Genomic DNA, 9,188 nt, shown 5'->3' with positions numbered 1-9,188 from the left:
AAATATCTCAAAACAGCCTATAGTAATCATAAATTAATTCATTTTCATTTTCAAATTGCCCTAAAGATTTGCATTTTGTTCAATTTAGTCCCTAAAATCGAAACTAACATAACTTTCTTATTTGAGCTCTGATTTTTAAACCCATTTCAAATTCATCTTTCAATACCCTCTGTTATCAATAATTACATAAATTTCATATCAAATTTAACATATTTACATTTTAGTCCCTATACACAAAATTAACAAAATTCGCTTCATAAAATAGTCCTATCTCAAATCCAAGCTTTAAATACAACCATTTAACATCAAAATTTCAAGCATTCATCAATGAAAATATTTTAAACTTTATCAGTTTTGAAAACAAAGGTACAGGTTAACTAGATTAAGCTGCAACAATCTTAAAAACATATTTACGAAAAATAGACTCGATTTGGCTTACCATGCTAGGGCCGAAAGATTGAAGCTTAAACGATGGTTTTCTTCTTCTTCTTCTTCTTCTTCTTCTTCTTCTTCTTCTTCTTCTTCTTCTTCCTTGCATTTTCAGTGAAGAAAGCCAAAAAGATGATGATAGTGGTGGCTTTTGTTTCTTACATTATTTAACATATAATTTTAATTTTATTAAAAAAAATTCTTTTAAAAAAACATCCCAAAATCGTCCACCATTATTAAAAATGGCTAAATTTCCATTTTAAAACCACCCAATTAAGTTTTGTATTCAATTAGCCCTTTTAATCTAATAGCGATTAACTTTTACATCTTTTATGATTTAGTCCTTTTTTCCTTAATTAACTATCAAATCATCAAAATTTTCAGAACAAACTTCAGTCTACTTATATGATAGCTGATATCCAAAATTACATCCCTTTTAATATTGAATCTCATATCGCTGATCATACCTTGAATTCAACACTATGAAATTTCCTATAGTTGATGGTGCATTCTCATGAATTTTATAGATTTAGACCTACTACTAACTTTCAAGATTGGCATACTTATCACGCTGACTAAAACACAATTCTTGAAAGTTCCCAATTATTGATGCATTCACATATAATTTAATTATTCAACGTCTTTGAATCACCGCCTCATAATATGATCAATTCCTATTCTCGTTCCCACTTATTCAGTTACTTCTTAATTTATGTTCATATTTGACATTCCAAACTTCACTTAATTTTAGTAACACACCTGAATACTTTCTAAATCTTTTTCGAATCCGGGTACTCGTATTCTTACTCTTTACCTGAATACTATAAGAGTTACTGCAATGTTTTTGTTTCATTTCTTTATGGTTTGGTTAAGCACATTTATAATCCATTTTGGTTATTACTTCATAATTATCATTCTTTTACTCCTTTACTTGGTCATTTACTATACAACTCATATTCAATTTCAGGTGTCAACTCTAAATGCACGTTAGTTCACGCTCGTCAATCTCATAACTAACCCATTAACATTTGAAAATCCTTTCAAAACTTTCTTTAACTGTATTTATAAGAATCCATAGTTATCTTGAATTCTTACATTCTATCCTACATCCAACCATGAATCATACCAAATTTTCATGTTCTTATCACCTCTAGACATTATCAAAAGCTCATGTTTTAGTCATACTTATCCATGTTAGATTCACTTTAATAAATGAATATACATGTATGTACTCCATTCAAGTGAGTTGTAGAATCCTCAAAGCTTTCTTTGGTATACCGTTAGTTCTTACTATTTTTGTTTTCACGATCTCTACTTCCAGACAGTATCAACTTTTACTCATATTTTCATACCTTACTTTATGATTAGAACTATATTCAAAACTTTCATAATCACCAATTTGGGCACTTACACCATTTTTTACTATTGTCTCAACAATTATTTTTAGAATTAATGTTGAATTTTCGAAGGTGTTAGGTTTAATGGATACTTTAGAAGAACTCTCAGATTTTTATTCAATTCAAATTGGAGTGATGTCTTCTAAATCTTCCCTGGAAATTCAATTGATTTGACAGCAGTAGTAAAATCTCGATTATCGTTGGTAACCTAAGTTCATCTTCTTTTAACCACTAGCGATTCTACATTTGCTCAACCTTACGATGACATGCCATTTACATTTATCACCTTATAAACATATTAAGAAATCAAATTTCCAATCCAGTCATAACCCCCAAGAGTTCACCAATCATTAAATCACAAGGCCCTATCATACTTTCCAAGTTCGAGATCGGCTTTCAAATCATATTTGAGATGCAAATATATACACACACACACAAAACTAATAATCCATTTATAACATTCCGCCCCATTTTATTCCAAGCTTAGAATTTTAAACTTAAGTTGAACTCGGAGTGTGTGTACACAAACAAATCAATACTATTTCTATATGAATTCAATATTATCACGAGAGCATACTTTAAACATTACTATTCTTTTATTCATTCTAAATGTCCAAAACACAGGGAATAGTTCATATGCTTATATTCATGTATATACATATGGAAGTATATGGTATTTCAATTAATCATACTATTAACCTTCAACTTCAGTTTCTAATCAAGATCATACGAGAATCGCTACTAATACTTACCTAAGTCTCAGAGACAGATAAGTCTTAACGCTAGAATCATATATCTACATGTTCTTTATGTTAGGAAAAATTCAATTTTAAAAATGGTTTTATGTCACAATGAAAAATTAAAATTTTTGAAAATTGAGTCGATTTATGATATTTATAGTAATAAACCTTTTCGAAAAAGTAGTAATAAATTTTTTCCAAAAAGTACCTATGCTTTGTGCGAGATGGATCCTAAACGTTCTTGACTTTTAATCGGACCACCTTATCCTTTATTCTTGTACCATAAATCACTTCGAGTGTGGGCTCAAATAATCACGAATCAAACACAGAACCAAAAATAATTTCTTACTTTAGTAGGAAAGTAAATCTCTCTCAATAGAAATTGATAAAATTGTTATTCCCAAAAAATAGAATTTATACTTAGAAAATAAATTCTCACTATTTTCGGAAAAATAACAATACATCAAAGTTGTGTATATTTAGCGCTACCAATATAATCTATTTATAGGAAAAGATAGGAAAATTTTAACAACTCATTTTAGTGGTGTCAAAATGGTGGTTTTAGAAACTCATTTTCCAATGATTGAGTCAAGATATATTATTTATTTACTAGTCTATTATTTTGTTATATTGAACTTTGATCAATAAATTTTAGTGATTGGGTAGTTATTTAAAGTACAAGTGGTTAGACCCTAAAGTTAGTAGTTTTGGAAATTAAGGTATCGGGACCTCATTTCTATAATCGGTCCCATAAATATTTAATAAAAATATTTACGGGTTATTATATTGGTGAATTGAATTTTGTATAGGTAAATTTGTCGAATTTGTGGCAAATTAAGGTATAAGGACTAAATTGTAAAATGTAAAAGTTAATCGTTATTGAATTTTATTAATTAAATGGGCTAAATAGTATTATTAAAAGGGTCAAAATGGTAATTAGGACAATATGAACACGGTTGGTGCTTGTTTTTAAAGGAAAAAAATATGTTTTTATAATATTAGGGTTAAATATAAAATTAGTACTCAAACTTTTCCAGTTCTCCCAAATTAGTACTTATGGTTTCCTAGACTGATACCTAAACTTTTTTTTCGTCCACTATATTGGTACCTGAGCCTAATGTTGTTAGCTTTTTGCTGATGCGGTAATGCTAGTCAATCGTATGTCACTACGTGGTGTCCTCTTATACCTTTTTTTCTTTCCTTTTCATTTTCCCTTATTTTCTCCCCTTTGTTCTTTTTTTCTTCTACTTTTTCCTTTTCATTTTCCCTACCAATTCACCCAAAACATCCCCAACGACCTACACAAACTTTCTAAAACCGTAAAATATCATCGTCGTTCGTTGCCGTTTACTATTCACTGTCATGGTGTTTCCTAAAATTGTAAAATATCATTGCCATCACCATTCAATGTTATCACTCTGGTGGCGTTAGGCTCAAGTACCAATATAGTGGATGGAAAAAAATTTTGGCTACCAATCTGGAACAAAAAAAAACCATAAGTATCAATCTGAGAGAAGTGGACAAATTCGGGTACTAATTTTATATTTAATCCATAATATTAAATTAATAATAAATTATGATAAAACATAAAAAAATAAAGGTCATTATCCTTTCCCATTATCCTTCCACTGATTTTTCACCATTTTTAAGAGAAATAAAAACTTTCAAGCATTCAAACTATTCGGCCCATGCATGTAACTTCAATCCAAGCTTGTTTTTCGTAAATTTTATATTTTTGATATCGTTATAATTTAATCAAGCTAACCTTAGCATTAAATCGTAAAAATTTAAAAAGTTTTCCCTTGATGATTTTTTGTTTTTTTATGTTAAATAGCTTGATTGTAAGCTTAAAAATGATTAAGGGCTAATTTGTAAAGTGAATTTTGTTAGTTTTGAGTTTAGGGACTAAAATGAAAATATTTCAAATTTGATATGAAATTTCTATAATTTCTAAAATTAGAGGGCTATAGAAGAATATATTTCAAATTGGATTGTAAAACGAGATTTAAATTTAAAAGATATGATAGTTTTGGTTTTAGGGACTAAATTGAATAAAATGAAAAACTTTAGGAAAATTGTGTAAAATAAAATTAAGTTTTCATATAACTTAAATAAGATGTTGGTTGACTTAGTAGAATAAAAATAATATTTTTCTGATAGAAAAACTAGTTCCCTAGTTCAACTAAGAGTGAGGGGTGGCACACCCTAGTTAAATATACTAGGATTGTTGCCCCCTATATGTATCATGAGGGGTTTTCGGCCTCTTCTGTATTATGTCTAATTATGTGTTTCTTGGACTTTTAACCAAACACTTTATAATTTAATCCAACCCAGTACATGTTTTTCTATCTCCCAAAATAAATATTATTTATTAAATTAAATAATTTTCTCAAACTAATTCCAAATCCTTTAAAGTCATGACAAAATCCATAAGAAAATATATTTAATTTCTATATTCAATGGATTCACAATAACCAATTAATTTAATTCTATTTTTAAACTTCAAATATTTGATAAAAATAATTCAAAAATTTAAATTAATTCTCAAGTCATTTTCATACTCAGTGAGAAATCACATTCATTTCTGAATGTAATTCATTCTCTAACTTTATCATTTCTATCCATTTTTGTTCATTTGATTCTATATGCAATTCGTTTCTGATTTCAACAAGCTAGTGAAAGGACCGATTGGACATATGTAACTAGTGTTCAAATGATTTCTAATTAAGTTTTAGCTTTTCACCTATTAATTATAAACTCATTTAGTCACGAAGTCATTCCATTATAGTATTGTGATTGAGCTCTCCCCAATTACATATCATTACGAAAGCTACTCAATCACTGCTCGTCTAATGACTTTTTCATAAGTGTGTTACCCTCATAGGATACCCTTAATCTCTTTGGGATAAATTCGTTCTCCCAATGTGATCTTATTTTATCTCATGGTAACCATTACATCGTTCTTCATAAAAAGTCAATCACTATCAAATAGTAACTAAGTCATTTATTATAAAGACAGGCAACCCGTGACTACATTTACTTTTCATCTATCATGTAATGCCACTAACAGAATATCATTTACACATTTCTTTAGCTATGAATTCTTGTAACACCCCAAACCCGGCCTAGACATTATGGTTGAATCTGGAAATGTTACGAAGAAAAGTTATAAATCCAAATTTTTCTCTATGAAGTCATCGTATATCTTTGTTACTAAAAGAGTCCACTTTATTTAAAATCGTATTGTTATACTTATTAACTAAAATCGTCAATTGTTTACATTTTTCAAAATAAATCGAATAACTAGCAACGAGAGTTCTTAAGACGTTATATTTTGGAAAACCGAGTTTGCTTTCTTGAAAATGGTTGATTTCATAAAACAGTTGTTTTCGTAAAATCATTTTATCAAATGTCATGCTAGAAATCCAAAATTAAAATCCAAATCCAAAATAAAACTCAAAAGTCCAGAGAGTCCAAAATTTACAAAACTCTTAGCTTAGAATTCTAACTAAGTTTAATTTAAGTAAAAGTAGTTTACGAAAGAATGGACGTAACTGAGCTTATATCGCACTGACTCGCCTAAGTCTGAGGGTTACCTGAATGTGACAGACAAACAGAGAGTGAGATTTATAACTTAGTGTGTAACTAACAAAAATATAATCACTGACTGAATACATAACAGAACAGTTACTGACAAAAGTCTCAAGCAAAATCAGAGTCACATACAAATTACAATCCTACCCCATCTGTCACACACCATTTTTGACCATCCCAACATACCATTTGGGGTATAAAACGGCCATCCATCCCTACACACCACTTAGTGTCCTTACGAAACTTTTTAGAAAAAATCGCAACATTGCTGCCAGTATAATGGTAAGTTAACACCTCACACAGAACACTTCTTCCACATAAAACATAACCCGCCCCATAGCCAGATACAAACAGAATACCAAATATATCATATTAACAGACAGCAGAACATATATATCATGCATGCTCATATAATAGATATTGAACATGCTCATACAAAACATATCAAACATATCGCATCACATTACATGCATTTAGGCATTATTTACATCGATTTCATACTAACAAAATATCAAATTTCATGCTTAAAGGCTTATATAACAAATACTGACCCCATGGATGGCTCACAGCCGATCGGGATGACATGTATGTCCCTAGGGAAAAATTCAAAAATTTGGGCCCACATGCCCGTGTGGCCCATACGGCCCAAAGTACCATTTCCCGAGTGGCCCATACGGCTTAAAATAGCCGTGCTTGTATGGCCCACACAGCCTAAAATGGCTTAGACCTGTGCCACAAACGACCGTGTGACGTCTACAGGTCCCAAGTTCGGCTTTCGTCATTCCTTGTTTTTCGATTTTATTGTTACACACCTGATTTGATTTCATCACAACAGCACCCACGGAGTAAACAGTACCTAACAATCGACAATAAAACACCCAGAATCAATCTCAATTCCCTAATTTTTATCGAGTAACCATGACTATAATGCAACCATACACAATTCCAGCTAAAAGATTGCACTCATAATCGTTCAAAAATATACCCACGTCCATGGCAGCCCCTAATCTCTAATTCGCAACAGGAGAATCTCGGACTCCTTGAATGCCACCTAGCAACAATGATACACGGAGTCAACATACGCTTCAAATAGAGTACTAAAAAATTAACAAAGGTTCCTACCAAATCCACAGGAAATCTTTACTTACAACACATACTAACACTACCTAGATAAATCGAGTTCCAAAAGAAATGAAAAAGATCTCCAACACCGTGCAAGAGCATAATTAGAATCAAACCGTGGCAAAAAAAACACCACCAATTGAATGAGATAGCAAAGAATGAAGAATAATCAAAAGAAAAGGGAGAAGACGATGAAAAAGAAAGAACTGACATGAGAGAAAACAATGGAAACGTAGGAAAAGAGGGATTTTGGGAAAAATAATAAAATAAAAAGATAAAACCAACCCCTCTCAAATCCCCAACTAACAAGAGGTAGTTATCTTTTTGCTAAGGAATTGTTGTGGCCTGTAAAGAGGTAGTTAGATTAAAGTGAAATTGGGTAAGCAACCCCCCTCAAACCCCCAACTAACAAGTTATATTCCTTAACAAAAAGATAAAACCTTAACTAACAGAATAGATTTCCTCGTTAAGACCATAACATCTCGATCCAGGATCTAGACCGGCTCCTTCTCAAAAGTCAAATCTAGTCTAACTTCAATCTGCTCAACAAAAACAATATAAAATGGGTCCAATCGATACCGCCTCAACATAGAGATGTGAAATACGTCATGAATACGATCTAACTCTGGAGGTAGCTCTAACTGACAAATAATCGATCCCATACGTTTCAGAATCTGATACGACCCAATGAATCTAGGGTTCAACTTGCCATTACATCCAAATCTTAGAACTTTTTCCCATGAAGACACCTTAAGGAACACATAATCACCCACGGAATACTCAATGTCCCTCATTTTCAAATCCATACAAGACTTCTGTCTATCAGAAGCTGCCTTAAGACGATCCTGAATCAGTCTAACTTTGTGTTCAGTCTCAGAAACTAACTTAGGATCCAAAACCCGTCGCTCACCCAACTCCGTCCAGCACAATGGAATACGGCACTTATGACTATACAGAGCTTCATAAGGTGCCATTTGAATACTGGACTGGAAACTGTTATTATAGGCAAATTCGGCTAACGACAAAAAATCCTTCCAATTACCTCAGAAATCGATTACATAACTCCGAAGCATATCCTCTAGTATCTGAATCACCCTATCAGATTGACCATCTATCTGAGGATAGAACGCAGTACTGAAATCTAACCTCGAACCCAGAGCCTCATGAAGTTTTCTCCAAAATTGGGAAATGAAGCGAGGATCTCTATCAGAAATAATTGAGACTTGTACCCCATGAAGTCTCACGATTTTTGAAATATACAACTTGTCTAACTTCTAAATAGAATAATCTGTCTAAACATGAATGAAGTGGGCAGACTTGGTCAACCGATCTACAATGACCTATACAAAATCTTTCTTAGTAGGTGTTAAAGACAACCTACTAACGAAGTCCATAGTCACACACTCTCATTTCCACATAGGAATCTTAATGGGTTGAAGCAAACCCGAAGGCAACTAGTGCTCAACCTTAATTTGCTGGCATGTCACTCAATGAAAAACAAAATCTGTCACCTCTCATTTCAAACCAGGCCACCAGTATAGTTTACGAAGATCCCGATACATCTTGTTTTTATCAGGATGTATAGTATAAGGGCTACTATGCGCTTCCTCCAGAATTGACTGTCCCAAATCAGAATAATTTGGTACACAAACCCGTCCTTGGAAACATAGAACTCTATCACTATTCAGCCCAAAATCAGACGTACCACTTTTCTCTACCTGACAGAATCGTAGAACTAGAGAATCATTCCCTAACTCCTTATCTCGAATCTAATCGATCAAAGTTGGTATACCTTGCAACTTGTCTAATGGACCCCCATCATCAAATAGACTTAGGTGAGCAAACATCGCCTTCAAATCATATATTGCTCTATGACTAAGAGCATCGACCACCACATTGGCCTTAT

The sequence above is a fragment of the Gossypium raimondii genome, chromosome 3 (assembly GCF_025698545.1).
Source record: "Gossypium raimondii isolate GPD5lz chromosome 3, ASM2569854v1, whole genome shotgun sequence".
Taxonomy (NCBI): domain Eukaryota; kingdom Viridiplantae; phylum Streptophyta; class Magnoliopsida; order Malvales; family Malvaceae; genus Gossypium; species Gossypium raimondii.
This window is presented reverse-complemented; position numbering follows the sequence as displayed.